The 23,613-nt window shown below is 50.2% G+C and overlaps 1 protein-coding gene across 1 annotated transcript in view; it reads left to right on the plus strand.

The window, feature by feature from the left end:
- PIGL (phosphatidylinositol glycan anchor biosynthesis class L) overlaps positions 1-23,613 on the plus strand; it is a 50,469-nt gene that overhangs the window by 13,470 nt on the left and 13,386 nt on the right. The window lies entirely within an intron of this gene.

Here is a 23,613-nt window from a genome sequence, read left to right on the forward strand (position 1 = left end):
GGTTCAGCCAACGTGGTGTTCTTGCCTCGTTGAAGTTAGAACAATTTCATTTTTTAAAAGATTTACTTATTTTTATTACAAAGTCAGATATACAGAGAGGTGGAAGACAGAGAGGAAGATCTTCCGTCCAATGGTCACTCCCCAAGTGGCTGCAACAGTCGGTGCTGTGCCAATCTGAAGTCAGGAGCCAGGAGCTTCTTTCAGGTCTCCCACGCAGGTGCAGGGTCCCAAGGCTTTGGGCCGTCCTCAACTGCTTTCCCAGGCCACAAGCAGGGAGCTGGATGGGAAGTGGGGCAGCCGGGACAAGGACTGGTGCCCATATGGGATCCCAGTGCCTTCAAGGTGAGGACTTTAGCTGCTAGGCCATGGCACCGGGTGCAGGGCAATTTAATTTTTACTGCTTTTGTTGTTTTCAGTGAAAATGTAATCAGTACTAGAGTTAGTCGTCCACATTTCCATTTCAGACAGGTTGCCACTGTTGGTGGAAGAAAGGGTGGGTGTGAAGGAAACGAGATCAGAGAAGCAGGAATATTGAAAGCGCACGCGTACAGGAGTCGCGGGATGTGTATTCAGGTTACGGCCCTGCGGCATAACTGCTGTGTGTCCCTTGGCAGATGATTTGCCCTCTGGCCTTTTCTTTGCCACCTGGAAAATGCCTCAGGGAGGTAGGGATTTACCTGCTGCTCCTGAGACCAGGGCTCCGACGTCTACTTCAGGATCAAGTGAAACACGTGCCAGTGTTCCTTCCTGCACTCGGATAAACGGAGGCTCATGTGCTCTGCTCAGCAGCACGTCTAAACATTTTTAAGCATGTCCCATTTATTGTCAGAGCTACACTAGAAATGCATCCATAATACCAAAACAGGACTTAGAGGGAAAACTCAGAAACTTAAAAATAGATTGGGCCCAGCACAGTGACCTAGTGGCTAAAGTCCTTGCCTTGAATGTACCAGATCCCATATGGACACTGGTTCTAATCCCGCCAGCCCCACTTCCCATCCAGCTCCCTGCTTGTGTCCTGGGAAAGCAGTCAAGGATGGCCTTTCAAAGCCTTGGGACCCTGCACCCGTGTGGGAGACCAGAAAGAGGTTCCTGGCTCCTGGCTTTGGATTGGCGCAGCTTCAGCCATTGCGATCACTTGGAGAGTGAATCATCGGGCGGAAGATTTTCCTCCCTGTCAGTCCTTCTCTCTATATATCTGACTTTGCAATAAAAAATAAATAAACAAAATAAGTCTTTACAAATAAATAAATAGATGGATTTGAAAAGCAGAGTGGCAGGCAACTTGAATGCAGTGGAGTTGGGACTCAAACCCTACACCGCCACACCCACCTTGGTACACTTTAACATTTATTTATTTAAAAGGTAGAGTTACAGAGCGAGAAAGAGAGACAGATATTTTGCATCCTCCGATTCACTCCCCCAGATGGCCACAACTATACCGAACAGAGCCGAAAGCTGCTGCCAGGACCCCCACATGTGTGGCAGGGCCCCACGCCCGTAAGCCATCTCCCACTGCTTTTCCTGGACACATGAGCATGGAGCTATCCTGAAAGCGGGGCAGCGGGTCTGTCCGCTCACGCCACGGTGCCTGTTCCCCTGGAAACACAGCCTTAGGAAGCACAATAAGTGCCGTCAGCTAGCTCTTGCCCCTACAGAAAATGTACTGGGCAACACTACAGGCAACCACCAAAATGTTTTTGAGGCAGATGGCTTTCTAGAGTATAAGTCTTCGAGATAAATAATCTTCCAGATGATTTCCCCTTAGCACTACGTCCTAATAAATCATTCTTAGACACTGGGGGATGTTCCAGAGAACAACTTGGGGTGAGAAAAGTTGCAGCTGCTTCTGTGTTGCAATCTAAGATGAAGTGTTGCTCCATCTACTGATTTGGTAAAAGGACCAGGTATGAGAAAAGGTAGGTTCAAGGTGAGGCACAGCTTAACTGGCGAGGTCTGCAGGTAAAGGACTGATCGTTTTTCGGTTATATACACAAAGATTTCATTTATCTTGAAAAGCAGAGTTGAGAGAGGGAGCGAGTGTGCGCTTCTATGTGTTTACTCCCCAGATAGCAGCAGTGGTCAGGGCTGGGCCAGGCTTGAACTCCATCCAGGTCTCCCATGACGGTGGCAGAGGTCCAAGGGCTTGGACCATCTTCGGTGGCTGTCCCAGATGCCATTAGCAGGGAGCTGGGTCAGAAATGAGGTAATTGGAACCTTACATGTGACAGCTTGAACTGCTATGCTGTGATGCCAACCCCAAAACTTAACCTTTAAAGAAACAATGTAGTAGTCAAATAAATATATATATGTTTACATATATATATGTTGGAAACGCACATTTGTTTAAAGGTTTATTTTTATTGCAAAGTCAGATATACAGAGAGGAGGAGAGACAGAGAGGAAGATGTTCCGCCCAATGATTCACTCCCCAAGTGAGCGCAATGGCCGGTGCTATGCCGATCCGAAGCCAGGAGCCAGGAATGTCTTTTGGGTCTCCCACACGGGTGCAGGATCCCAAGGTTTTGGGCCGTTTTCAACTGCTTTCCCAGGCCACAAGCAGGGAGCTGGATGGGAAGTGGAGCTGTCTGGATTAGAACCGGCGCCTAAATGGGATCCTGTTGCGCATTCAAGGCGAGGACATTGACCACTAGGCTGTCGTGCCGGGCCCAGGAAAGACACATTTTACAGAGAGAAGGAAAGACAAGAAGACCTTCCATCTGCTGATTCACTCCCTAAATGGCTGCAATGGCCGGAGCTGAGCCAATCTGAAGCCAGGAGCCAGGAACTTTTCTCGGGTCTCCCATGCAGGTACAGGGTCTCAAGGACTTGAGCCATCCTCGACTGCTCTCCCAGGCCACAAGCAGGGAGCTGGAGCAGACGGGACAGGGCCAGGAGCTGGGTCAGAAATGAAGTAATCTATGAGCATCCATTTTGGGATCCTCATTTTGCAGGTCGAACCTTAGCCTATTATCCCACAGTGCCAACACCGATGTGGGAGTGAATGTTGACCTTAGATTTGGCAGTGATTTCTTGGATCTAATAACAAAATCATGACTAGCAAATGGAAAGAAAATAGAGAGGTTGGACTTTTGTCAAAATCGAAATGTTTTGTACATCATGGACACTCAAGAAAGTAAGGGACCTGGCACAGTAGCCTAATGGCTAGTCCACACCTCACATCCGTCGGGATCCCACATGGGCGCCAGTTCTAATCCTGGTGGTCCCACTTCCCATCCAGCTCCCTGCATGTGGTCTGGGAAAGCAGTCACAGACAACCCGACGCCTTGGGACCCTGTACCCACGTGGGAGACCCAGAAGAAGTTCCTTTCCCTCGAAAGAGGCTCCTGGCTTCGGATCAGCTCAGCTGCAGCCATTGTGGCCGCTTGGGGAGTGAAGCAGCGAATGGAAGATCTTCCTCTCTGTCTCTTCTCCTCTCAGATAATAAGTTAATAATAATAATAATCAGGGTTCCCATTCAATGTTTCCTGTTTGTTTTAGTTTTTATTTATTTGACAAGCAAAGGCAGACACAGTCACTTCCCTCCCCCAAGGATCACAGTGGCTAGGGCTGGGCCAAGAGCCGGGGACTCAATGGAGGTCTCCCAGGCTGAGTGTCATGGACCCAGCTGCTGGAGCCCTTACCTGCTGCCTCCCACATGCACAGCAGCAGAAACCTGGCCCGTGAGTAGAGCCAGCACTTGAACCCAAGCATTCCAATATGATACGCAGGCTTCCTGAACGGCGGCTTAGGCAAAAGGTCAAATGCATGATCACAATCTTGGCGTTTAGATTCGTCTCATATGGTTTTAGCATTTATTTATCAGAAAGGGAGAGCCACAGAAAGGGAGAAACAGAGAGCTTCCACATACTGGTTCATTCCCCAAATTCCCAGTACAGCTAGTGCTGAACCAAGGCAGATCCAGGAGCCAGGAACTCTACCCCACATGCATAGCCAGGACTCAAGCACTTGAGCCAGCCTCTGTAGTCCCGCCAGATACTCAAGCAGGAAGCTGGGCAACATTGTACATGGGCTGGGCTGGGCTTGGCTGGGCTGACCAGGCTGAGGCCAGGAATCAGGAGTTTCATGTGGATCTCCCACACAGGTGACAGAAGCCCAAGCACTTGGGCAATCTCCCCTGCTTTCCCAGACACACTATCAGGAAGCTGTGGATTGGAAGCGCAGCACCCAGGGCTTGAACTGTTACCCATAAGGGACACGGGCAGCAGCTAGTGGCTTTACCTGCTTGGCATTACTGTCAGCCCCTGAATTCATCTTTCCAACTAACTGTTGACCAAGACCCATTTAGAATTAGATGCTAACGCTAGGATCATTCACCCTTGCCCGAGAAAAGTCTGAAGTTTTTTTTTTTTTTTCAATTGCTCTGAAACATCAGCTGTGTGATATTACAAGAGACTTTTAAGAAACAGCGTCATCCCATTTGTGAGAACACACTTGCTAGCTACAAACCTGGAGGGAGTGAACATTCATCATAGCCGTGTTCTCGCCAGCAAATGTGGTTTTATTTCTGGTTTTAAATAACTGACCCACAGTTGCGAATGTGTTTGATTAGTGTTCTCATCCGTCTTCGCTATAAATCCCTAACTTAATAGACATGTGTGTCTTCTGCTATTATATTTAATGTTTAGTCTTTTTGCCTATATCTATGATATATAGAGATAGTATTTGAAGTATTTAATTGCTGAGCTTGGCGAATGTTTGTATGACTGGCTAAAGGAGAAGAAGAAAGAAAAAGGAGACCCGTAATAGAATTTTCAGTGACGTGGTGGAAACCCTGGCCAGGATCTAGCACAGGAGAGCGAGCAGATAATCTGGGATGCTGGAGTGACGCCCGGTGGTACGTCTTCCATGTGATGGGAAGCAAGCATCGTGTCGCGAGCTAGTGCAATGGAAACCTTTCCACACTCATCCAAAGAAATTCCAGTCTTGAGGCCAGCATTGTGGCCTAACAGGTCAAGCACACCTATGATACCAGCATCCCATCTGGGCACCAATTCAAGTCCCAGCTGCTCCACTTCCGATCCAGCTCCCTGTGAATGGCCTGGGAAAAACAGAAGAGGATGGCCCAAGTGCTTGGCACCCTGCATCTGTGTGGGGGACCAGGAAGTAACTCCTGCCTCCTGCTAGCTTTGGCCTGGCACAGCGCTAGCCATTATGGCCATGTGGGAAATGAACCAGAGGCAGGAAGACCTCTCCCTCTGACTCTCCCTGCCTCTCTCTCTCTCTCTCTCTGTAACTCTGCCTTTCATATAAATAAAACAGATCTATTTAAAAAGAGAGAAAAAGAAATCCTGCTGTGGCCTCCCGCTGTGGAAGAAGGAAGGGACAGGTGTGCTGGAGGGTCTGCTATGATTGAGTTAGTCAGCTGATTGGGACTGAAACTCACCTTAGTGCAGACCAAAGCTGCCAACTGCCCATCAGCACACACGATCGTCCCATGCCCGGAACGCCATGCTTGGTCTCCTTGCCCCACAGAGAGTACAGCAAGAAGGCAGAACACATCCATGCCGCTTTTATTGTTGTTCTGAAAGGCAGCTTGTTAGAGGGAGAGACAGAGTTGAACTTGGCTGTGCCACAATGCCAGGGCAAGTCTCTCCGGACATTTTTATCACAGACCCCTGCAGTTCAGTTAGTACCGCTAGTTGCTCCAGGCCAGCTCCTCAATTCACCATGGATTTTCTAGCTCAGCTCCCTTCTTCCCTGCTGCTAGGTCCCCCAGGGAAAGGAGTACATCTCGCATCTGCCTCATCATGGACTTAGATAATAGGCACCAGGACCTCACTCACGAAGGCTGCTTTTTTCAACCGTCAGGCCCCGTACTCGCGGGGTTCAGTCATCAGCCTGCTAGGTCACCAGGCTGGCCCTTGGTGTGTGGTTGGTGTCTGCTCACTGTTTACGAACGATCCAGAGCCAGCCAGACAGGCAGTCTCCAGCTGCTCCTTCCCAGGCTCCCAGCCAGCTCCTCTTCTTGCCATTGCTTTCTCAGACCATCAAGTCCTCTCTCAGCCCTCCTCTCCCATCTGCGCTGCCAGCACTCCCTGCCAAGGCCCCCCATGCCTCCCCACCCGCTCGGCCCCTCCGGCCGATAGATGCCTTAGCCCTCCTCCCTTACCTCTAGTCAGCCTTCTAGGCAAAAACGATTCTAATGCTGTGTCATTTCTCATGTTTCTCTCACTGCATTTCCAGCATCATAATTCACGCCCTAGTCACTTCTTGTGTGGATGTCCAGTATAAAGATTTTTTTCTTTCTTCCAGCCTGCCCCAGGTACACCTTCGTAAAACATAGATTGAACCCTTTATTTAAACTATAAAGAAAAAATGTATTTGAAAAGCAAAGAGACAGTGAACAAGAGAGCTTCCTTCTGCTGACTCATTCCCCTAATGGCCACAACAGCTAGGGGTAGGCCAGGTCAAAGTCAAGAGCCTGCAGCTCCATTTGATCTCCCAAATGGGTGCTTGGGCCATCACTTGCTGCATTCCAGGGAGATGGATCGAAAGTGGAGTAGCTGGGAGTAGAACTAGTACTCATATGGGATACCTGTATGACAGGCCACAGTTTAACCTGCTGAGCCATAATGCTGGACTCTCTCATCAACTTTTTTTTTTTTTTTTACTTTCATTGGAAGGGCAGATTTTGTAAGGAGAGATAGAGATCTTCCATCTACTGGTTCACTTCCCAAATGACCACAACGGCCTGAGCTGAGCCCATCCAAAGCTAGAAGTTCTCTCTAGGTCTCCCACACAGCTGCAGGGTCCTAAGGCTTTGGACCATCTTCCACTGTTCTCCCAGATCGCAAGCATGGAACTGGATGGCAAGTGAAACAGCCAGCACTTGAACCAACACCTATATGGGATATGGGTGCTAGAAGGGAGAGGATTAGCCAATTGAGCCATCACACCAGGCTCCAAGCCACCCAATAAAGGGGTCCCCCATCTTGCATCCAGCAATTGATTCATCACTTTATCAGAGTACTGCCGGCCCATCCTGGCCTCGGGCTGCTTTCTCACTGTCCCTGGCTCCAGTCCTCATCCTTGTGCTTCTACCTGCCCAAATTCACTGCCACTTCAGACACCACTGGTGAGGCCCCAAGGTTAACAACCAGTGGCCTTGCTTAGTATTCCTTTTCCTCTACTTTGTTTAGGCAGTGTTCATCCGGTTGACTGCTCTCTATTTACGCTTAACTTACTTTTTAAATACTTATGTATTTAATGGTCAGACAAAGCGCCCCCATGCCTGCAAAGGTCTCGAATGCCCACAAAGACCAGAATCAGGCTGTGGCCAAGAATTTAATCTGGGATTCCCATGTGGGTGGCAGGAACCCAGCTACCATAGCCAGCACCTCCACCTCTCAGCATCTGTGTTAGCAGGAAGCTGGAGTCAGGAACCGGATCTGGAAATTTAACTGAGGGACTCTTAACCACTAGAGAAAACACCCACTCCCCTCCCTGACCCCTCACTTCCTGTGGTTTTTTTTTTTTTCATGTTTAGTTATTGGAAAGTCAGAATTCCAGAGATACAGAGAGAGAAAGAGAAAGAGCTTTTGTCCACTGGTTCATGTCACCCATATGTCCTCCACAGCTGGGGCTGGGCCAGGACAAAGCAAGAACCAGGAGCTCCATCCAGGTCCCTCACATGGATGACAGGAACCCAAGCATTGGAGCCATCATCTGCTGCCCTCCTAGGTCAACAGCAGCCGGAAGCCGGAGTGGAACCGGAGGTGGGCCAATCGCAGGCACTTCCCTGTGGAATGCAGGGGTCCCAAGTGGTTGCTTAACACGCTGCCCCATATTGCCCGCCCCTCTTTTTTTAAATTATTATTATTTTTTTATTAACACACATTGTTGTCTGACTCTGTCCTCACGTGGATTTACTTCAAAGCTTTTTCAAGCTAGAGTTCTTGCGCTTTTTAAAAAATGATTTATCTACTTCAAAAGTTAGGGAGAGAAAGAGAGAAATCTTACCTCCCCAAATGACAGCCACAGCCAGAGCTGGACTAACCCAAGACAGGAGCTAGAAGTTTCCCCTGAGTCTTCCCTGTGGGAGTAGGGGACCAGTTGCCTGGGCCATTCTTCACTGCCTTACCAGGTACATTAGCAAGGAGCTAGATAGGAAGTAGAGCAGTTGGAATTCAAACCAGCAGCCATATGGGATGCTGGCACACTGCAGCGGGAGGATTAGCCTGCCTACTGCACTGGCCCTGAGAGTTCTTACACTCTTGAAGCAGTCCCTGGATGGCCTCTCCGTGACCACACCATGTGCACGAGAATTTACTTACTTACTTGTTTATTTTAGCATGCGGAACCCAATAGCATAAGCACCCTTTAGATGAACCCTTTACAGTGGAGCAGCACCAATCCCGGTGTCCATGCTGGCCCTTGGGAGCGGGCCCACAAATGATCACTAAATAAACAGCATTTGCTCTTCAAGGAATGGAGTATTCCTCAAGCAGGACTTCCCTCCTATTGACATCCGGAGTCTTCTTTGGATGTCAGTTCCTTCCCGGTTCCTACCATCCCGTTGGCTGCTCCGGTACACCCTCGGGTAATTATAGCTGCCAGCCCTTCTGCCCTCTTGCAGCCCTCCCCCACAAGGATCCCAAGCCCTTGGGCCTCTGGGCTGGGCTGCTGGAGCTCCCCCATTGTTCTCTACGGTCCCCAGTGTGCTCCTCAGACTTTCCAGCTGTCATTTCCTGATCCAGCCAGTCCAGCTGTTCAAACTTCTCCCATGCCGCCTCATTGCACACCTGTCCTCTATAGGGTGGCAGGTGCCACGTGCCTTCCTGAGTTCAAACCACAGCTGTGCCTTCGTCCCTTGGCTTAGTCTGTTCCTAGCCACCTGTTGCCCCAGCTGCAGACCTGTTCACCCCCAGTTCAGTCCCAGTGCCTCCTCCTTTATGGATCCCTACCATTAAAACCTTATGTTTGCCTTCTCTGAAGCTCCGTAGCAATGTGCCTGACTTTTCTGAGCGCCCTTTTGAGGCTTGGATTACTTTTGTCGGAAGCTTGCTTGGCCCCTCCTCCCACTCGCATCCCTTCCATCAGCCTGCACAGGCCTAGCCTCTCACCTCTCCTCTCCTAGGACTTGACTACTAAACACCATCTCCACCTTAAAAGCTTCCCCACACCATTCTCTCCCTGCACTCAGTCTTGTTCGGGATTCCAGCGGGTGCTTAGCAACCAGAACATGTGGTGCCTGTCACGAGCAGTTGGTGGCTTAGAGGGATCCGGGGCTCCAGCCCTCTGGCTTGCTGTCTTATTTATTGGGTTAGCAATGGTCTTGCAAGTATTTGCCTGAGTCGGAAATGAACCCCTTCTCTAGAAGGAGCCTTATTTTGGATTCCTTTAAAAAATAAAGAACGAAGCAAAATTTTCAGATTTTAGAGACAGATTATGGTCCAGCCATCTGCGTAAGAAGTCTTCCCCACCTCACCTCGCTCCTCCATTTCACGTATCCAAGAATCTTTGCAAGCTGATTGTCGCCACTACTCTATTGCTTGCATGTGAGAGGAGAGTGGGAGAGGGGCTTAGCGACCTGAGGCCTCACATGCTACCCCTTTCTGGCTGGCAAGGTGACCTCTGGCACTTCTTTAACGTGAGTGGAGCGAACAGGTTTTTTTCTTTCTGGCTTTTCAGTAGGCACACTGAATTAACCACTTAAAGGGGAAGAGGGGAAAAAGTTCTTTTTTAATTTATTCGAGAGAAAGATTGGAGAGACAGAGAGTTCCTATGGCTGCTTCACGCTCCCCAAATACCTGCTGGCTGACCAGCTCTGAGTCAGCTGAAGCGAAGAGGAGCGAGGAGCTGAGAGCCCAGGGCAAGTCTCCCTCAGGATGGCAGGGACCCAGCTACCGAGCCATGGCACTGCCTCCCACGGGCTGCACTAGCAGGAAGCTGCCACGTGGGGTTCAGGCATCTTCACCTTTATCTTAACCACCTAGGCCCGTCCCCCAGTTGGCAACTTCTGGAAGACCTCTCCCAAGAAGATTGCAAGCTTTACACCTTTTATTTGTTGCAATCACTGGAAAGGTATGTTTCTGAGAAAGGGGAGCACAGGTGACTGGTTTCATATGCCACCTAACACTCCTAATGGGCCGTTGCCCTTTGTGTCCTCGGGGAAAGGAAAAATTGGGACTGGCGCTGTGGCACAGTGGGTAAAGTCGCCGCCTGCCACACTGGCATCCTACCTGGGTACCGGTTCATGTCCCAGCTGCTCCACTTCCTATCCAGCTCCCTGCTAATGGCCTGGGAAAAGCAGCAGAAGATGGCCCAAGTATTTGGGCTCCTACACCCACATGGCAGACCCAGAAGTACTTCCTGGTTCCTAGCTTCAGCCTGGCTCAAGGCTGGCCATTATGGCCCCCTGGGAAGTGAACCAGTATACAGAAGATTTCTTTATGTCCCATCTCTCTCTTTATTTGTAATTCTGACTTTCAAATAATCCTTTAAAAAAAAAAAAAGAATAAAAAATCAGGCCCAGCGGTGTGGCCTAGCTGCTAAAGTCCTCACCTTGAATGTGCCGGGATCCCATATGGACATTGGTTCTAATCCCGGCAGCTCCACTTCCCATCCAGCTCCCTGCTTGTGGCCTGGGAAAGCAGTCAAGGACGGTCCAATGCTTTGGGATCCTGCATCTAGGTCTCCATGTGGAAGACCTGGAGGAGGTTCCTGGCTCCTGGCTCCTGGCTCCTGGCTCCTGGCACAGCACTGGCCATTGCCATTGTGCTCACTTGGGGAGTGAATCATCAGACAAAAGACCTTCCTCTGTATTTCTGCTCCTCTCTGTATATCTGACTTTGTAATAATAATAAAAAAAAATAGCTTAAAAAAAATAAAATCAAATAGAGGGCCCCGTGGGGTAGCCTAGTGGCTAAAGTCTTTGCCTTGCACTTGCCTTGGGCGCCAGCTCGTGTCCTGGCGGCCCCACTTCCCATCCACTTCCCGTCCAGCTTCCTGGGAAAGCAGTTAAGCACAGCCTGAACAACCCTGCACCCACATGGGAAACCCAGAGGAAGCTCCTGGCTCCTGGCTTTGGACCAGCTAAGCTCTTGGGGAGTGAATCAGCAGATGGAAGAGCTTCCTCTCTGTCTCTCCTCCACTCTGTATATCTGACTTTCTAATAAAAATAAATAAAATATTTAAAATAATAAAATAGAAAGGAAGAATCCATTCCAGGATTAGGTTTGGGGGTTCCAAGCCTTAGCTGGGTGGAGGTCTCTCAGGGAGACTGGGCTTTAAAATCAGGCCATTGTCAGAATATTCATCCTATGAAAGGAAGCTGTTTTTTTATGTCCCCTTTCATTTTCTCAGATCTTGCTTTCCTTTCTCCTGCTACTCATCTCCCCTCCCTCCGCCCCCCTTCTTTTCCTTCTTTGTGTCAGCCTGGCACCCCAGGTCATCCTTTAAGCCTTAATCTGATTCATTCGCACTTGCCTGGTTTCACTGGTGCCTGACCTGGAGTTAATCTCTGCCTCCCAAAGTGTCCCCCTCCCCCCCAGGTATTAGCAGAACGAGGCCCCTTTAGGTTCAGGGCCTAAGGGAACTGGGTGCGCCTGAGCGAGCTAGGGAGCCTGCATTTGGCTTGCCTTAGAGCTCCTACTGAACTCCGCTGACCTTTGCCCGCCTTGGATGACAAAGGAAGTCGTCGAGTTTAGAAATGTGCCGGAGGTAGGTGGAGGAGGGGCAGCTGAACCTCCCAGCTCGGGCTGTGCAAGCCACAAGACCAAATAAGGGTGTGTGCGCGCCGCCTCCGTCGGTAATACAGTTCAGAGTGCAGTGTGCAAAAGTGGGGCTGCGTTTCCAGGGAGATAAGCGGTTACCCAACCCTGGTGGAGTTCCAGCAGCGGACCTTGCAGTCTGTCTCCTGTGCTTAGGGCTGAGTCTGCGGGAGGGCAGAGCAGGACCCCTGGGCTTGCCCAGCAGGGGAAAGGAGGGGAGGAAGCTCCCGCCTCGCCAGTGCTTGCCGACTGAAAGGGATGGACCTCCCGGCTCTCTGCCCAGAGTCCCCGCGCGACTCTCCTGGCTCTTAAGCGCACGGGCCAGCGTGAGTCATTCGAATGTGTAGGAAAGGTCAGAGTTGGAGGATCTGCAGCCAGGAGGAAAACAAACGTTATTTTTATGAACTCTCACAGGCTTCGAGGCCGCGGCTTGTTTACTGAACCCTTAAGGTCCAGGGCGGGGCTGAGGATTTGGGGTATTTCCCAGCAGTATTCAGAGCTGCATCTGCCAGCTCCCCTCCAGGGCAGGAGTCCTCAAAGCAGGGGTGGGGGTGGGGAGGGGGTGTCATTGCAAAACACCAATCCCTCTCCTAGGGGAGCAGAGGCCGCCCTGAGCCACAGGCAGTGAGGCTGTGCTTGGGCCACCGCGGATCCACCCCACTGCTCCCTATCCCCGTTGCTATCCCGACCCCCGACCCCTGCTGCAGTTGCCTTTGGATCCTGCAGGAGCTCTCCTCCTCCCCCCAAACCCAGCCCTAAATTTCCCAAGGGAAGGGACCCCAGGACCCCAAGAATTAGGTGTTTTTAATCCGTAAAGCATAGCCCTCTGTCTGGTGCCTGGTGTGGCTTAATCCACATCACTGCAGCCTTCTCTACCTTCATTGTCTTGGAACCTTGCACTGGCAGCGTGGGGCCCCGGGCAGCCTCCCTTCCCGGTGCCTTGTGGGGCCCCTGCCGACGTCCGGTCCTTAGACCCTGCACTACTTGCTTTCCTTGCCAGGGTTTCTCTGCCATTCCCCCAGGTGTCCAGGCACACAGATCCCAGAAGCTAGCCCACTTCCTCCTCCTGGACAGATGCTGGCAACGGCCCTGTGGGATGGCCCAGGCTGTGTCCTCAAGGCGTCCCTCCCTCCCTGCCACCTGCTCCTGCTTCTGGGGGTCACACTGCCCCAGGAAAGTACACGCTGAGCTCAGGCCTTCTGCCCAGGCTCTCTGCTTTCTGGAAAACCCGGGGCTAAGCTCTCTGGGGGCTTGAAGACATTACAGAACCTTTTAAAGGAAGTTCTCTCACACATCTGTTTACACGATTGAGTTCCATTCTCTTTGAGAAGTCACAAGCAAAATTAAAAGTGCAGCGACATTTTATCCGCCCCTGTTGTACATGGCCATTCCTCGCCTCGGGTGTTTCTGTGCTTGCTTTACTCACGACCTGCCCTAGATCCTCCGTGTTATCTTGAGCATTTTTCATCTACCGCATTTCAGGAAGTTAGAGAATTGCCCCCCTAGTGGCAGGAAGGCGGAACTCCAGCCTGCTTCCCGGAGCGAGCTCAGCCAGCGTGCGCTCTCTCGGTGCGCGCTTTTTCTCCTGTCTGTCTTTCTCTCTCTGCCCCGTGCTGACTTGGGCCTTCGGATTCCTCTAATCATTTCCTTAGGACAAATCTAGAAGTGCAGGGTCAGAGGGCACAAGCAATCACCTCTGGTCAAATTGCCCCACTTTGCAGATGTGGTAGTTTCCACACATTTCCCCTTTCCCCTCAGCTCTTCTCCATTTGCATAGCTTGCCTGAATCTTGCACTGGCTTTGGAAAGAATATACACTGGCATGCTTGCATCTCTTCCTTTGCAAACTGCCTGATGTTTGCATCCGTCCAATCAGGACATGTTAACTTTATAAACTATTTGCTTACTTTATTTAGTTTTGAAAGGCAAACAAACAAACAAAAATCCCCCATGCACTAGTTCACTGCCTGAAAGTTCTGCCACAGTTGGGGCCGGGCCAGGCTGGTACTCCAGCCAGGCCTCCCACGAACCTGGCAGGGACCCAAAGGCTTGAGCCACCCACCACCTGTGCCTCCCAGGAGGGCTTGGCAGGGAACTGGACCAGAAGCGGAGTGGCTGGGGCCTTGGACCAAGCACTCTGACACTGCGATGTGGGTGTCCCCGACTGAAGGTATAACCTAACGCGCTATAGCATCTGTTCCCTTCCCAGATAACTTAGAACTTGACACCTTACCATTACTGGGCTGACAGGGTTGGGCGAGATGAGCTGAAAGGCTGGAATTTTCCTGAAAGCCGAGTGTCAGAAAGAAGCAGAAGCCATCCTTCCCTACCCTTGACGTGCACAGGCGGTGTGGGAGGCTCCCTGTCCCCCGAGTGGACACCTCTGCCTTGCAGGGCTGGGGTCCCCAAAAGCCCTTGCTAGTCGTTAAAGAAAGCGCCTGGGAACTCTGGGCACGGTACCTTTTTTTTTTTTCTTTAATGTCTCCATAGGCCTGCTAAGGCCCGATTTTGGAGCCTAGGCAGCAGAGAAGGAGTTGCCTTGGAATTGCTGTCTGTGGGCTGGAGCAGACCCCTCACCCTGGGCGCATCTGTGTGGGTCAGGTAATTTTGGAGTGTTTCAGCCAGAAGCTTGACAAGTCTCAGAGGCTTTGCTCCTGCTTTCACATGGGCTCCTGCACAAGGGATATGCAGAACGGAGTGTTGGTTAACAAGATGAAACTGTGTTCTTCCTGTGTATGTATTCTGTCCTGCTCCCTGTTGACCCTTTAGTGCCTCTCTAACTCCCCATATGATGGAGGGATTTGCTTCTTTTTTTTTTTTTTACGATTTTATTTTATTTTTACTGGAAAAGGAGATATACGGAGAGGAGGAGAGACAGAGAGGAAGATCTTCCATCCGATGATTCACTCCCCAAAGGGGCCGCAACAGCCAGAGTTGAGGCGATCCAAAGCCACGAGCCAGGGGCTTCTTCCGGGTCTCCCACGCAGGTGCAGGGTCCCAAGGCTTTGGGCCATCCTCAACTGCTTTCCCAGGGCTTGAGGAGGAAGCTGGATGACAACGTGGCCTGATGGGATTAGAACCAGCATCTGTATGGGATCCTGGCACGTGCATGGACTTTAGCTACTAAGCTACTGAGCTGGACACTGAGGGATTTGTTTCTTTCCAGATCTTCCACACTGTAGAAGGAAATGAGTTTATGATAAGAAAGAAAGTATAACAGTACTTTGTAGGGGAAAAAGAACCTTGGGTTTTTAGAAGGAATGGAGCACTTTTTTAAAAAAAGATTATTTAGGGGGCCCAGCTCTGTGGCCTAGCAGCTAAAGTCCTCACCTTGAATGTGCCAGGATCCCATATGGGCGCCGGTTCTAATCCCGGCAGCTCCACTTCCCATCAAGCTCCCTGTTTTGTGGCAGGGAAGCAGTTGAGGACAGCCCAAAGCTTTGGGACCCTGCATCCACGTGGGAGACCTGGAAGAGGCTCCTGGCTTTGGATTGGCGCAACACTGGCCGTTGCGGTCACTTGGGGGGGTGAATCATTGGCTGGAAGATCTTCCTCTCTCTGTCTCTCCTCCTCTCTGTATATCTGACTTTCCAATAAAAATAAATAAATCTTTTTTAAAAACATTTTTTATTTATAAGGCAAGAGAGAGTACAAGACACAGAAAGTCAAAGAGCGCTTCACCCGCCTCATGGCTGTAGCGACCTCGCTGGGACAGGCTGAGACCAGGAGTCCGGAACTCCCACCAGTTGCCCAAGCGGTTGCAGATATCACATGTTTCCATCCTTCACTGCTTTCCCAGACACATTAACAGGGAGCTGGATCAGAAGTGGAGCAGCTGGGACTCGAACTGATGTCTCTATGGGATGCTGGCACTGCGGGCAGTCTTAGCCTCATGTGCCACAGCATTGGATCAAGATGGAACTCTTTTTTTTTTTTAATATTTATTTATTTATTGGAAAGTCACAGAGAGGAGGAGAGACAGAGAGGAAGATCTTCTAGCCGATGATTCACTCCCCAAGTGAGTGCAACGGCCGGTGCTGTGCTGATCCAAAGCCAGGAGCCAGGAACTTTCTCTGGGTCTCCCACATGGGTGCAGGGTCCCAAGGCTTTGGGCCGTCCTCAACTGCTTTCCCGGGCCACAAGCAGGGAGCTGGATGGGAAGTGGAGCTGCCGGGATTAGAACCGGCGCCCATATGGGATCCCGGTGCGTTCAAGGCGAGGACTTTAGCTGCTACGCCACGCCACCGGGCCCCATATGGAACTCTTAATATGATTTGTACTTGTTTTTCCTTTCAAATTGTAAGAAAGGCAAATATGCAAACAGAAGCAGCTAGAGAGGAAGATCTTCCATCTGCTGGTTCACTCCCCAAGTGGCCACAACGGCCAGAACTGAGCTGATTAGAAGCTAGGAGGCAGGAGCCAGGAGCTCTTCTGGGTTTCCCACATAGGTACAGGGTCCCAAGGTGTTGTGCCATCCTTTACTGCTTTTCCAGGCCACAAACAGGGAGCTGGATGGGAAGCAGAGCTGCTGGGATTAGAACCAGTGCCCATGTAGGATCCCGGTGTGTTTAAGGCGAGGACTTTAGCCACTAGACCACAGTGCTGGCCCGAAAAAAAATTATTATTATTATTATTATTATTATTTTTTTTTTTGGCAAGTCAAAATTAGAGGGAGTGGCAACGATAGATCTTCTGTCTAAAAGTTCATTCACCAGTGGCCACAATAGCCTGGAGCCCGGAGCTTCACCCCAGAGTGCAGGGCCCCAAGCTTTCGAGCTGGCTTCCCCTGCAGCCCTGACTCCCAGCGGCCTCCTATGGGCCGCTGACACTGCAGGTGGCTCAAAACACTGAGACACAGCACCGGCCCCACGACGTGGTTCCCACCTGAGAGACATACACCTGATTCTCTTCACCTTTGACTCCAAAAGTACATCTCCATGATTTGCTAACACAGCAACACAGAGAGATTTCTAGAAACATGCTCCTTACAACCTCATTAGAATAACAAAAATTGGGAACAAACCAGCCGAAGGAAAATTCTCTCTCTTTCTCTCTCTCTCTCTTTGCCTTCCAAATAGATTAAAAAAAAATAAACTTTTTCTAAAACTGGGCACAACCTAACTGATTGTGCTAGAGGCTTTTCAAAAATCACAGCATCCATGAGTCAGGAGTTGATTCTATGACGAGTACCCGGAAGTGCCCAGGAACAGGGCTGGGGTAGGGACACTATTGAGAGCTGCTGTTGAGAGCGCTCGGGGCTTGGACGCCTCCTCTCCGGCCGGTCTTCCCTGGGTCTCCTGTCCTGAGTTGGCTACTGTAGCTCCAGTCACAGTATGCAAGTCCCAGCCAGCCAAGCCAAGCTCGGGCGCAAGGGAGGATACGGGGCAGAGGTCACTCAGCAATTGTCTCCGAAGGAGGCGTCCAAAGGCTGAGTCACCAACGAGCCGTCTTACTTACATCCTGCAGAGGTTATCTGAGGCAGAACCGCTCATCTGCCTGCCAAACCAGACAGACGTTCCCAGGCCTTGAGCCGACCAGGATTGAACTTTAGGTAAAGGTTAACTTCGGGGAGTTGATCTTTGAAAGGAATTGCTGTATCTATATTGATCTGCTTGCAATTTCCCAGGGTCAGTTACATCCACCTGTGTTAGAGGCCAGAGGGGATCTTTGAGGTGGGGAGAAGGGATGCCTTCTTGGCCTGCGGAAATCATAGCCCGGGTCTTGTCTAGTGTAAGGTCACCGTGTTCTCAACTTCCTGCTTGAAGGCGTCAGTCCCCCAGGGACTTGACTGGGCAGTTTGTGACTTCACAGAGAGGGACGCGTTCTGGCCTCTTCCTAAGGCGCCTCACACAACCGACGCCTTCCACACCGCCGCAGCACAATTGCTTTGAGTTGTTCATTGAAGTAGACCATTCTCTTTGACTTTAAATTACACCACGGACCACGGGAAATAATAGGAGAAATGAGAAAACAGGTCGTTCTCTTTTACTTTAGGTAAGGAGACACCCAACACGATAGAAAATTGTAAAACATTGGTCCTGATCGAGTGCTAATGGGACTCCATAGGGCCACAGTCCAATGTAGGCTCTGAAATATAAAGAAGGCATGTTCTAAGAACTTGGACTTGGGGGCCAGGTTTGTGGCCTAGTGGCTAAAGCCACCACCAGTGACACTGTCATCCCATATGGGCTCCAGTTCAAATCCTGGCTGCCTCACTTCCAATCCGGCTCCCTGCTAATGAGCCTGGGAAATGGGCAGAGAATGGCCCAAGCCCTTGAGCCCCTGCACCTATGTGGGAGACCCAAAAGAAGCTGCTGGCTCCAATCTTTAGTATGTCCCAGCCCGGGCTGTTGCAATTATGTAGGGAGTGAATCGCCTTATTTTCTCTCTCTCTGTAACAGTGCCTTTACAATAAACAAAATACATCTTAAAAAAAAAATACAAACATACAAACAAAATCAACTTGGCCTTGCCTTGATGGAGATCTGGCCTGTGCCCCTGGCTTCTGGAAGCCAATCTGGGTCATACTGATGGCAGTGTCTTTGCTTAGAGTGGGTGGTGGCTCTCGGCCATGCACTCTGGAAAGCTGCCTTCAACCTCTGCGCAACTAACCGATCCATGAATCGACCCAGGGCTACGTGAGGAGTCCCAGTGGGAACTGGGAGCCAGGCCTTTGTTAGGCTTCCCTGACCGCAGCACCCCGCGTGTACTGTCATACCCAGATGCCCAGGGAGAAGGCAATGGAAGCCCTGCATTTGGTGCCCACTAGAACCTAGCCCATCAGTCTCTTCCTCAGCTGAGTTGAATCTATATTTTCTTTCCTGTCTTCAGTTATAACCATGCACTTAACACGCTTTCAGCGGTTACTGTGGGTCCTTCCAAGCCAAGGGCAGCTTGGAGAAGAACCCCTGACCTGGTAGATGGTGTCAGAAACGGGGAGGTCAAGAAGGGATTGTGCCCTCCACATTGCACAGCTGGCCCCAAAACTCCTTGCAGAAATCTTCCTGGAGGGGATAGCATGAAAGCTAGGCCCTAGAGGATGTGTTCCTATGCAGGAAGGAATCTAGAGGCATTGGATCCTGTACAAGGTTCTGTTCTCCCTGCTTCTGGAAATACTGGCTGTGCTAGACTGCTATCAGTCAGACCGAGAGTTAGATAACACAGGGAGTTTGGGAACGAATATATGCTATTTACACTCACAAATCAGGAGCCGCTTAGCAACACTAGCCTCAAAATCAATGAATAGGGCCTGGCATGATGGCTCAGTGGCTAATTTCTTACCTTCAAAGTGCTGGGATCTCATATGGGCACCTGTTCATGTCCTGACTGTTCCACTTCTCATCCGGCTCCCTGCTTGTGGCCTGGGAAAGCACTAGAAGATGGCTCAAAGCCTTGGGACCCTGCACCTGCGTGGGAGACCTGGAAAAAGCTCCTGGCTTCAGGTTGGGTTGTGGATGTGGCCACTGCGGCCATTTGGGGAGTGACCCAGTGGATGGGAGAGCTTCCTCTTAGTCTCTCCTTCTGTCCCTACTGTCCCTAAATCTGATCTGCCTCCTTTCCAGTAAAAATAAATAAGTCTTTTTTTAAAAAGATCAATATTATTTCGAATAATAAATATATAATAAATAATAATCTCTCTTACTCTTGACTTACCAGAAGGAAACAGTGAAAAAAACATAAAAATAGTAAGAAGGAAATAGTATATAGCAAATGCCTATCATGGACCAGGTTCTATTCTAAGTGCAGGGTGCACAGTAACAAGAAAATACTTAAATATAAATAGATCATTTATAAATATTGGAAGCTTAGGCGTGGGTGTTTAGCTCAGCAGTTAAGGCACCATATCAAAGTGCCTCAGTTTGCGTCTCGGCTTCCAACTCCATCTTCCTGCTAAGTTACAGCCCAGGAAGCAGCAGGTGACGGCTCTCGTGTTCAGATCCCCACCACCCAAGTGGGAAGCCCAGATTGAATTCCAGGCTTTGGCCTGACCCAGGCGCCAGCTGGTACTGGTATCTGGGCAGTAGGCCAACAGATGGAAGATATTTGTCTTGTCTGTCTGTCTCTCCTGGTCTCTCTTCCTTATCTGTCTGCCTTTCAAACAGAATGAAATTTTAGAAAATAACGAGAGTCCAGCATGTTGGTACAGTAAGGTAAACCCCTACCTGCAGCACTGGCATCCCGTTCGAACACTGGTTCGAGTCCTGGCTGCTCCACTTGTGGTACTGCTCCCTGCTTCTGACCTCAAGAGCAGTGGAGGATGACTCAAGGTCTTGGGACCCTGAACCCACATGGGAGACCTGGATGCAGTTCTTGGTTCCTGGCTTCACCCTGATCTCTCTCTCTTCTTCCCTCACTCTTTTCCTTTCTCTCTCTTCTTCCTGTATCATCCATACTATCATATTATCGTAAATGAACCTCAAAGACTTAGGCTGAGTGAGCTAAGCCAGACGTAGGAATTTACACACTACATGTTCTCACTCATGTGTAAAGTCTAAAGCAGAAGCAGAGTAAAGAGGAGATGGCCCAGGGTGGAGAGAGGGGAGGAATTGAGGAGGATTCATCGTTCATTTCAAAGATTTGGATTTTCACTTATAAGTAATTTTTAAATGTACCGTATGGTAACTATAGTTAATGTACAGTAGATTCAAAATTTACCAAGTTTTATTTATTTATTTGAAAATCATGGTTAGAGAAATGGAGAGACAGAAACCTTCTCTCTACTGGTTCTGTCCCCAGCTGGCTGCAACAGCCAGGCCTGGCTCAGGCTAAAGCCAGCAACAGGAGCCTCAGCCAGGTCTCATTAAGTGAGTGGCAGGGAGCAAAACCCTGGGGCCATCCTCCCCTGCTTTCCCAGGCCACAGCAGCGGGCTGGCTGGGAAGTGGAGCTACCGGGACATCGACAGGCACCCAAATGGGATGGCAGTATTACAGGCAACAGCTTTACACCTGCCCAGTACTGCCCCATCTACAATTTTTTTGTTTGCCAGTTCTACCTCACCGAAGCTGGGAAGAGGGGAGAAAAAGCAATTGCTTAAACAGAAAGTCCTAGATTGCAGAGCCAGAAGGGTCAGCCAAGCCAAGGTCATCAAGGTACGAGCTGGAGCTCTCCCAGCCTTGTTGATGACACAGCTCATGCCTGTGTTCACGTGGCGAACAGGGGAGCTAGAACTTGGGCGTTCTGTCTGCCACATCACACCGCGTCCTGATGACCCCATGTGCACTCTGTGTCTGTAACCCTGGGGGAGAGCTGGCTGTTAACCCCTGCCTGAGCCTGAAGCATGCTTGCCTTGGAGTGGCCCACTACTGCCACCAGGCTTCACCCTGCGTCGCTCTACATGGTCCTGGATCTGGCTGGTCACCTTGTTCCCATAGATCTTCTTCTTTTTTATTCTTCTTTTTTTTTATTTATCTATTTTTATTGGAAAATCAGATACACAGAGAGGAGGAGAGACAGAGAAGAAGATTTTCCATCTGATGATTCACTTCCCAAGTGTTCGCAATGGCTGGAGCTGAGCCGATCCTAAGCCAGGAGCCAGAAACTTCCTCCAGGTCTCCCACATGGGTGCAGGGTCCTAAGGCTTTGGGCCGTCCTCGACTGCCTCCCCAGGCCACAAGCAGGGAGCTGGATGGGAAGTGAGGTCCTTGGGATTAAAACCTGCGCCCATATAGGATCCCAGCGCGTGCAAGGTGAGGACTTTAGACACTACGTTATCATGCCAGGCCCGTTCCTATAGATCTTAGAAAGAAGCAGGTGGCCATACCACTGTGCCTTTTGCAGCTTTTGGACCCAGAAAGAGCAGACATGTAAGTAGTCCTTTGAGCATTGGCAGTAAGCGAGACATTGCCTGTATCCTATGTGGCTGTCTTTGACTGATGGGAACTACAGTCTCCAGAGTCCCTTACCAGTTGCCTTCCGGATAGTTGGACAGATAGGTGGTAACGATGGAGGACTAGAGGTACAAGAGAGACAGGCAGGGCCATCCCCCTTCCTCCTTCATAGGTGACTCTGGATCCTGCCACTCTGTTCCCCACTGTCACCCTGGTCCGTGGCTCCAATGTCCCATCCTTGAGGCCTGTGGGGGCTTCCTGCTGCTGCTGTCACTCTCTGAGTTGTTTTATTGTTCTCTGCCTGACCCTTCACCCCTCCCATCCAGCAGGTTAACCAAGTCCCTGTGTAAGATTCCTCTTGGTTCCATCTTCCTAGCTGGGCCCTGACTGATAAATGACTAATGTAGCATTAGTCTGCTAGAATGCAGAATCAAGAATCAAATCTATGCAAAACACCAGTAAAAATAAGATGCACATTCTGAACATTTGCTAAAAATTGCTAAGTTGTATGTTTAAAATGGATGCGTTTTAGATTATGGAAATTTTGCCTTAGTCAAGTAGTATTTTTAAAATCCAGGAAAATTTGAGTAAAATACGGAGTGAGCCAGATTAGAACAGCGATCTCCAAATATTTTTTATTTGCACTCCCCAGATGGCAAAATCAAACTTTGGATAATGTACTTCTATTGGGGGAAGGAGGAGGGTCTTATTTGTGTATATGTAAAATGTTGTTAGAATGCAATACTTCATTATAGCTACAAAACAGGGACCAACACGGTAACTCAACAGGCTTATCCTCCACCCTGTGGTGCCAGCATCCCATATGGGTACCAGTTGTCCCTGCTGCTCCACTTCTCATCCAGTTCCCTGCCTATGGCCTGGGAAAGCAGTGGCCCAAGTCCTTGGGCACCTGCGCCCATATGGGACACCCAAATGAAATTCCTGGCTCCAGGCTTCAGATGAGCTCAGCTGTGGTTCTTGCAGCAATCTGGGAAGAAAACAGTGGATGCAAGATCTTTCTCTGTCCATCCCTCCTTTTCTCTGTAAATCTACCTTTCCAGTAAAAGTAAATAAATCTTTAAAAAGAAAGAAAGTTCAAAGCTTCCCTGTACAGAAAACAGCCTGAGGGCCCAGAGCAGGTGGCTGAGGAAGCAAAGCAAAATGGCACTTTAATTTACCCAAAGTCCCAATGGGTCCCTGATTGGCATTTTTTGTCTGCAGGGAGGCGGGACAGGTAGCGAAACCTGCTTGGCCAGGAGCAGGGAGGCCTTCCCTTCGCAAGCAGCCTTAGCCCAGCATTGGCCCAGGCCAGGGAAGGATGAGGCTCTGCTTAGAAGATGGATGTTTCCCAAATGACCAGATGGGGGTCTTGTCTCCTGCCAAGTGACATCACAGCCCCAGATACGAAAAAAAGAACAAAGAAGAGACCCAAAAGATCTTTGCAAAGCTAGATGTGGCCAGGGAGAGGCTGGTTGAGCTGCAGATGCTCTGACAGACGGACCTCTATTCCTGAAATGTGGTCATGGGAATGCCACCTGCTCCTGTCCCCTTCGCAGCTGGAAACCAGGGCTCCAGTCCGAGTCCAGCAGCCTCTCAAACAAGCCGCTTACCTCTGTGCGAGGCGGCAAGGCCCTGGCACTGTTGTTCCTGTGCCAGGGCCTGTCCTGCTGTATGTGCCCAGGTTCCACCCGACTCGTGGATGGCTGTGGGTCATTGACGCCTGCTGGCTTCTCCTTGGCCCGTGGCTCAGAACCCCTACAGCTGTGTATGTGGATCATCCACTGATTTCTAGTTGCTTGTCTTAATAAATCTCATCCTTTTTTTTCACTGAATCTGCATATCTAAAGGGCAGGACCCCCCAGCTCTCCCTGTCATCACTCATCTCCTGGAGCCAAGGGTGTGTCCAGCGGCAGGTGTGTGTCGCAGCAGTTTAAACCACCCCTTGGGCCATCCATATCCCATCTTGCAGTAGCTGAGTTCGGGTCCCCTTTCTGTTCCCAATTCCATCTTCTTCCTCATGTGCACCCTGGAAGGCAGAAGGTGATGGGTCA

Source organism: Ochotona curzoniae, unplaced genomic scaffold (assembly GCF_017591425.1).
Source record: "Ochotona curzoniae isolate NIBS_2020 unplaced genomic scaffold, NIBS_Ocur_1.0 scaffold_2453, whole genome shotgun sequence".
In the NCBI taxonomy this organism is placed as follows: domain Eukaryota; kingdom Metazoa; phylum Chordata; class Mammalia; order Lagomorpha; family Ochotonidae; genus Ochotona; species Ochotona curzoniae.